Genomic DNA, 8,145 nt, shown 5'->3' on the forward strand with positions numbered 1-8,145 from the left:
GATGGGGCAGAGAAGGAGATATTAATAGCAGTGACCCATCACAACAGCACGTTGTAAGGGGCATCTGCTGTGTATCTGCCAGGCAATGGGCATGGACAGAGGGAGGCCCACTTTGGCAGAATCGCAAGCACCCTCAGCAATTAAAGCAGTGTGCACTGAGAAAATTGAATCCTCTGCAGAGATTAAGGTGGAATGTGCCCTTGCTTTCAGCAGAGGAAAGAGAGTTTTGGTCTCCTACTCTCTCTTTGTGTTAATACCTGTTTGTGCCCTTGGTGACCTCAGCAGGCATATTTATCAACAGCCAGTGAAAAAAAAAAACAGCCTCCAGGCCACAGCATCCCACATCAAGTCATGTACACTGAAACCTCCTTTCTCAATTGCAGTAATTGCTGGTTCAGCTACATCTCACCCTTTGAGACAAACTTTTACATTCTAGCCCATCTGTGAGACTGACTGGAATTACTCACAATATACAAAAGGGTTCAGGATACCCAGCCATGCAGCACGTACTGCAAGAAAACTGAAAATCAAATAGGCCTACTAACAGCTCCGCTCTCTACAGTAACCTGTCAGCACCTCTACTCTGAAGCAAGTGACAGCAGCAGGACGTAATGGGATGCTGTCTGCTCCATGAGCTGCTGGGACCCAGTAAAACAGTACTTCATTTGTGGTACCAGAGAAGCTACCTAGACCACTGAAATGAATTCTTTAAAGGGCAGAACATAAACATCTGTATGTTTCCTGCTCCTGCTACTCTAGCTTGGCTGTGTCACTGTAGTAAAGCAACAAAACACATACTGAATAGCAAAATTGACTGTGGCTATTACAGAGATTACTTTAATACATTATACATGGTATTCCCTCATAAACGTTCTGCGCACACATTACTCTTTAGCAGATCATGGTTTTCACAGTGGTCTAGTCATTGTTAAGAGTGCTTTGTAAAATCACATGCAATAATCTACTCTGAACAGCAAATTAAGGCTGTTCAAAACAGGAATGGTTTTGACTGGACAGTGAGTACACCTTCTCAGTTCCCAAACTACATGACTGCAACTCATTGGAGGCACTCATCAGAAGTAACTGGTTATATAACTTCACAAAACTCTCTGTAATTTTATGGCATGGCTCGATTCATGCAGAAGCAAAATAAACCCCTTTTCATTATATTATAGAGACAAAAAAAAAATCACTTCAAAAGCTCCTGCCTGCACTTTCCATATGGGCATGGCACTGAACAGTGAGGTAGAAAGAAGCATCTGACCTGCTGCTGTCTCTCAGTTCCTGTGAGTAAGGGAAGGCAAAATACAAGAACAGTAATTAGATCAAAAGTCCCAGAAACTCATGAAGAAGAAAGGATGGGAAGATTTATCTCAGAGAAAGAGAGAAATAAGATGGGGTTATAATAAAACCTATAAAATTAAAGTGGGATAAAAGAGGATGGATTATGGTTTTTGTTTTGGAGAACAGTGTCATCAAATCTGTGGAGAGCACATCATTCCTCACCGTGCAGTGAGGACACCTGAGAGAACAGACCAGGGCTTCAGAGGCCTCTTTTGGTCCATGTACAGGACACAGCAACAGCACACTGCTCTTTGCCTTTGCCTCAAAGTAAGGCAGTCTGCCACAACCCACTGTTTCTGGAAGCATCCTAGCAAAGGGACATTAAATGAATACACATGCATATTGAGAACTGGTTCTTTACAGCAGTTGCCCAGTTGCTGTGGCCACATTACATTGCTGCTGAACAGCTCTAGTGACTCTTTGCCAGCTGCCCAAAACAATGAAAAGAATTTGAAAAAAAAGCACCAACAAAATAAAATAAAATAAAATACACCCTAAACACCAAGCAGGTGCTAGAGCATTTTTTTTATCTTTTATAAGAGACAAACAAGACTACTTTGCAAGCAGAAACACCTTCTGCTTCTTGGTTTCTGCAGAAATATTTTCCACAAAGCAAGCAGGAATTTCAGCCATTTCTTGTCAGTAAGTGGAGCTGACTGAATCATTCAAAAACCATCTGTTTTAAAAGTGTCCTACATCATATTGTACACTTCAGTGAAAAAAGTGTTAGTTCCGTTTAGTTACAGCTGGTTGTCTAAGATATTACAAAGCTAAGGAGAAACCTATGAGGGGAGAAAACTGGCTGTGGTTTAATCCTGTAGCTAATTTTGTCAAACCAACTGTCCACTTTGTTTGACACATGCTCTACAAGATATTGAGGTACAGCCTTCCCAGTATTTAGAAGATTAATATAGTTCTGATATATATCAAAGGATTATTTAAGTGTATTTCACTGTAGCTGGTACTACTGTTGAAAGATTTTACCTTCAGTGCATCCATGTGACTGCAACAACGATAAATCATTTCACTACCTGCTCCTCATTAAGCAATGGTTCAAATGCTATTCTTGCTCCTAGATTTCAAACACTACCAAAAATTTTAGGAAAAGAATGACAAAAAGTCATGAAAAATTAAAAGGGGAGGAAAGCAACCTTGCCTAATCTGTCTAGAGTAAAGACAGATGCGGCAAGCTAGAAACAGTTTACAACGCAAATCCAAAAATGGGTGGCATAAAGAATAGTATCAATTGTTTGTCAAGTGTAAATCTATATGCACTATGTTCAGATTGTAGTTAACGCAGTTTAGGATTAACTATTAAGAATACACTTGTAACTACAAGAGTAGCTTTTACTGAAATATAAGCATCAAGAAATCCTCTTTCCCTCCCGCAGAGAAAGAAATCCTGACCCTTATATTACATCTGAGACGGTTTAGAAGGCCTAAAGCAGTTTTTCTGTGATACCAGCAAACAGAATAAAGGAGAACCACAGCTACTTCAAGCCCAGAAATCTCCATATACTCATCCATATCACCTATTGGGACAGTTGCAGAAGAGGCTGGGTCTGTATCTGTTGTACTGGCACAATATAGAAAATACTCTAATTTCCAAAAAGTCATTAGATGTTTATCAGAAGCATGTGACAAGCAGACTTCAGAGGCACGCAATAAATGAGCAGTCCTTACATGTGAAAGGAGTTAAAACCAGAACAAACTATATGACCACTTAATCCAACCTCCTGTATAACACTTCCTAGAATTTTTCTTCCAATTATTTACCTGAAAGAAACACATCCACCAAGAAACTGTCCAGACCCTTAATATCCAAAAAGATTAAGAACCCACCACTGCTCATGGCAGTTTGCCCCAGCCACTCACCACTTTCTTGGTCAAAACCACACACCTTTAAATGAAGTTGGCTGTATCTCACAGTGTCTGGTTCTTATCTCTTCTCTGAATCACTGATATTGATCCTCCTCTGAAGGTGTCTCCTCGTCACTGTTTGTATTGAAACCATGAGTAACATCCTGTCAAGTCAGCCAAGTTTCTAAGCATCATCACTCACCTGCTCACTATCAGAGCCAGGCCGTATAAGACAAATGTGGTGTTGGGCAAGACTGCTAAGTGGAAGTATGTAGTTTTGTGAATTTTTTGTGCTTTTCACGGGAAAAGATATCAACAAGGAACCTAAAGAGATAACAGCAACTGTACTGGACCGCAGAGGTGCATTAAAAGTACTAGACAGAGTCTGAAACCATCTGCCTTCAAATTAATTATGTTTATACCTTTTTCAATGATAATTATTCTCCTAGTTTTCCAGTACCCCTGCAAAGCACTGCTGGGTTACACTGATGTGTACCTAGTTTATAAAATTCAGCATTTTCAGGGGGAGAGAAGGGGGGGGAAGAGAAAGACCCACATCGCTAGGGTGAGGCTTGGGGAGGGGGAAGGGGAAAAAATAAAAAGGAGAGAGAATGAATGTTCATTTGTGTAGCAACCTTAAAAATAAAAGTTTTTAAAAAGCACTTACATGTTTGCAAACTCCTAATCTTGACATCTGAAGGTTTCAATATAACAAATGTTAATAGGTTCAATTGCAGTCAAGTTTCTAAAATCCTTTTTGTGCTTCTTAAGAGACTTGTCTATGTCAGGCAGAGATGGGTGTACTCTGAAATATGTCTTGGTAAAAATAGCATAATTAAATTCAGACTGAGATGCATTTAAACAAACAAGATAAGGGTTTTCAATGTTTTTCTGTGCAGCTAACAGTATTTGATAACACAACCTGTCTTTTTATAAGATGTACCATGATCTCTTAACAGGCATAAATAGTCAAACTCTCTTACAGTCACTATGGCAGACAGATCTAACTCAACAGATACATAACAGCTTTTCTAAATACAGCCCAGGAACATGGTGTCAGACACATGCAGCTGATTGTAGAATCAGAAAAAAAAACTTCCTTTGACTAAGGTAAAAGCAATATTTGTCATGCTAGGTACTTATTTCTAGTAAGAAAACAGGACTTACTGTACGAACACTAAACAAAAAGTCTTATGTACAGCCTATTAAGAAGTAATAGAAAAAATTTCTACTGTCATCAACAAGCTTCAGAGCATACCTAAAGTGCCTTTGAAGTGCTTGATAAGCTTCATCACTGAAATTCTTAGAGGAAGAGGCTTTTCTAAATATATACAAAAGAGCATAAGCTCTTCAAACATTTTGGCCAAAATGTTCTAATTTGTCTCTTGTGCAAATTGTGGTGCTCCCTTTCCAAAGTGTTTATGAAATGTCAGAAGTTCTGTTAGTCAAAGACTTTGTAGAGATCTTCCAAAGCAAAGGCAACATTAATACAAACTGCAACTAAGACCATCACTAGGAACAATCGTTCTCCATACTCCTATGATTCCTGGACTCCTCCAAGGCCCTCAGTAAAGGGACATATAATGACATAACTCCCAAAGAGAAGTTGTATAGTCCATCCTCCTGTCCCTGGGCACAGTCATTTGTGCCTAAATTATTCCTGATCAATGTTTATCGACCTCATTTTTAATAACCTCAGTGACAGAGACTTCACAGTTTCCTCAAGCAATTTATTTCTGTGCTCAACTTCCCTCACCATTAAAAACATTTTCTGCTTCCTAAATTATATCTCTCACAATGCTGTTTCTGCCCATTCATTTCTTCTGCCCAAGACCACTGTGAACCATTTTTTTCCAACCTCTTTGCTGCAATATTTTCCATAGTTAAGAGTATCACATCTCCTCTCTATTTTAATTTCTCTAGACTAAAAGGAAACAACTGATGGCTTTTTCTTGGGATTTTTTTTTTTAAATGTCCATTTCTAGATCACATACTAATTTTAGCTGCTGGATAGTAATTACCATACTTGTTTGTATTGGATTGATTAGCATTATATTCATACCATGTGTGTTTTATGAATAATTTTTAGCAATGTCCAGCATCCAAAAATATTTGAAGATATTAATTTGTATTTTTGAACTGATTAATAATGATAATAATAATAGCTGCCACCAACAAAGAAATAGAAACATAATTTGTTGATATTAACAGGATCAAATACCCATTTTTAAACTCTTTACAAGCTTTTTCCCCAATGAAGAATTGAGTCATTGTTTTAGAGCAGCAGAGAGATGAGGATGCCATATCACCAAAGGCACATAATCAATTTACCAGTACATTAGCTCTGCATCAAATGAAGGCATAATAAATGCGAGGTGGGGAACTCAACCCAAAATACACATATTTGGGGTGCTAAAGCATAAAATAGGTCACAGAGAATGTCTGATCCTATAACTCAATTCAGTTGTACTGTAAAGCTCAAGCAATAAGGTATCAATAAAACACCTTAAGTGGTGGTTAGACAGCTTGAACTTGACTTTCTACAGCCTTTTAAAAAAATGGATTCAGATTACCATATTGTAAACATATCTGAATACTTCATACTTCAGGTTGTTTTATTAAAAAAAATTTCCAAGTATAACACTGCTGGATTTTATTTATTTAAATTGTGTCTTCCTATTGCATTACATTTTTGCAAGATATTAGACAAATGTACTAATCCATCTGAAAGAAGATAATTGATAAGTAAATCTAGTCTGACTACATATGAATGTGATACACATCTATACATACATTTGACACGCTTGTGTATGGGATGTGTTAACTCTGCATCGATAAGAACAGATTAGCTACAAGTAAAGTAAACACAAACTCTGGAGCTTACTCCCAGCCTCAGTGAAGGTTGCCTCGCACCACTACATCACACCAAAGCAGAAATTATGCTCTTTCATTCTCAGGAACATATTTAGAGAAAGGAGAAATCTTCCTGAATGTTGCTGCATCTCAAAAGCCTGGAGGTTTGTTTGTGTGGCCCCCTAAGACTGGGCAACTGCTGCACTACCGGTCCGTTGCCTGATTCAGGGCTGTTCTGTGGAACTCATCACTTGACAAATACTTCAGACTACATGTTTCTACTGAAATCAAACAGCAGAAGGCTTCAGGCACATGCCACACTGTACAACTTGAAGCTTTTCTTCTTTGCCAGCATTGGCTCAAAAAGCTTCTCGGCAGCAACTAAATTCAGTTTGCCATTTTCCTTGAAAACTAAAGATCAGAGCCAAACACAGGTCAGAGTAGAGAGAGGAGAACAAGAGAGAATGGATGAAGCTGAGACAGAGTCAAGAACAGAAACCTAGAGAGACAGACTCACTGCTTTGGATGCCCAGGAGCAGATGGATATGGTAATACAGAAACTTCTCCTTTAAGGAAGTATAACAGCTCCAAGGCCTTTCCAACAGTGCAAAAGGAAGGTGGTCAATTTGTGCCAAAGCTGTGAAAATGAGGTTAAGTAAATAGCGGTGCCATGGCTCTTATCCCACATATGACTGGCAACTGCCGTAAGCTGCTACCTACTTTGGCTGTATTCAGAGCTGCTCCTGGCAACTGAAATGCATATGGTGTTGATCTTCACTCCAATGAAGAAATGACACAGGGCTCTGAGCTGTGTCCCACTTAAATATAAAGACAGGCCCTTGCCCTATTTTCATAACTTGTGGTTCTGTCTCACCTACACGCCAAAGCAAAGGTCCTGAGACTAAAGCCCAAGGGACTTCTTACAAGTTGCTGCCAGTCTATACCAACTGCAGACTGGACACGTGCCTTGGACACTCTTTGTCTGGAACAAGTTCTTTAAGTTCAAGAGACACAGGACAAGTTTCCTGGAAACAACACATGCTCTCTGTATTCCTCAAGCTCCTTTTTCTTGCTACAGATAAGCAAAAAGTCTCACTAAAAAGCAGTAGCATGATGTGACTAAAGAAAACTTGTCACAATGAAATGTGACAAGTCACAGCTTCAAATGAAAAAAATTATTCCCGTGGTGGACACCAAGTGCTCTCATTTGTGCTATGTTCTGAATGAAAACACTGACTGTGCCTAGACTTGAACACTATTACAGGAAGAACTCTGACTTTCAAAATAACTCCTTTATTAAGACTGATTAAATCCTGAGAATAAGTTATTTTAAATGCTTTGTCCAGAGAGGCAAAATTATTTGAGACTAGGTCATGCTTTTGAGAAGCACATGCCTGCTAGAGCTGACTAAACCTCACTTATCTCTTCAGCAAGAGCTAGTGCAGGCTAGAGGGGAGGCAACACCTTTGTGCCACAGGTGTAAGACAGGAAGGAAATCACAGGCTCGTTCTTGGCTGGAGCCATCCTGCTTCCTCAGCCTGGGAGAAAGCCCACAGGGAAGTCGGGTCTCACCTGGCTGTGGATCACCTGCTGAATGGCCAGCACCACACAGAGAATGTCCTACTGACTGCAGGAACTGCAGCTGTGTCACATTAAGGTATCATAGAATCATAGAATCATAGAATCACATGGTTGGATGGGACCTATAAGATCATCTAGTCCAACCGTCTTCCCACTACCATTGCTGCCACAGCTACTAAACCATATCCTGTAGCTTCTCATCAAGCCGCCTCTTGAACACTGCCAGGGACGGAGACTCCACCACCTCCCTGGGCAGGCCGTTCCAGTGCCTTACCACTCTTTGAGAGAAAAAGTTTTTCCTCAAGTCCAATCTAAACCTCCTCTGGTACAACTTGTGGCCATTTCCTCGGGTCCTGCTTGTTGCCTGGAAGAAGAGGCCAAACCCCTGTTCATCACAACCTGCCTTCAGGAAGCTATAGAGTGCAATGAGGTCTCCCCTGAGCCTCCTCTTCTCCAGACTAAACAATCCCAACTCTCTCAGCCGCTCCTCATAAGACTTGTGCTCCA

Source organism: Chlamydotis macqueenii, chromosome 1 (genome assembly GCF_036417535.1).
Source record: "Chlamydotis macqueenii isolate bChlMac1 chromosome 1, bChlMac1.mat, whole genome shotgun sequence".
Classification (NCBI taxonomy): domain Eukaryota; kingdom Metazoa; phylum Chordata; class Aves; order Otidiformes; family Otididae; genus Chlamydotis; species Chlamydotis macqueenii.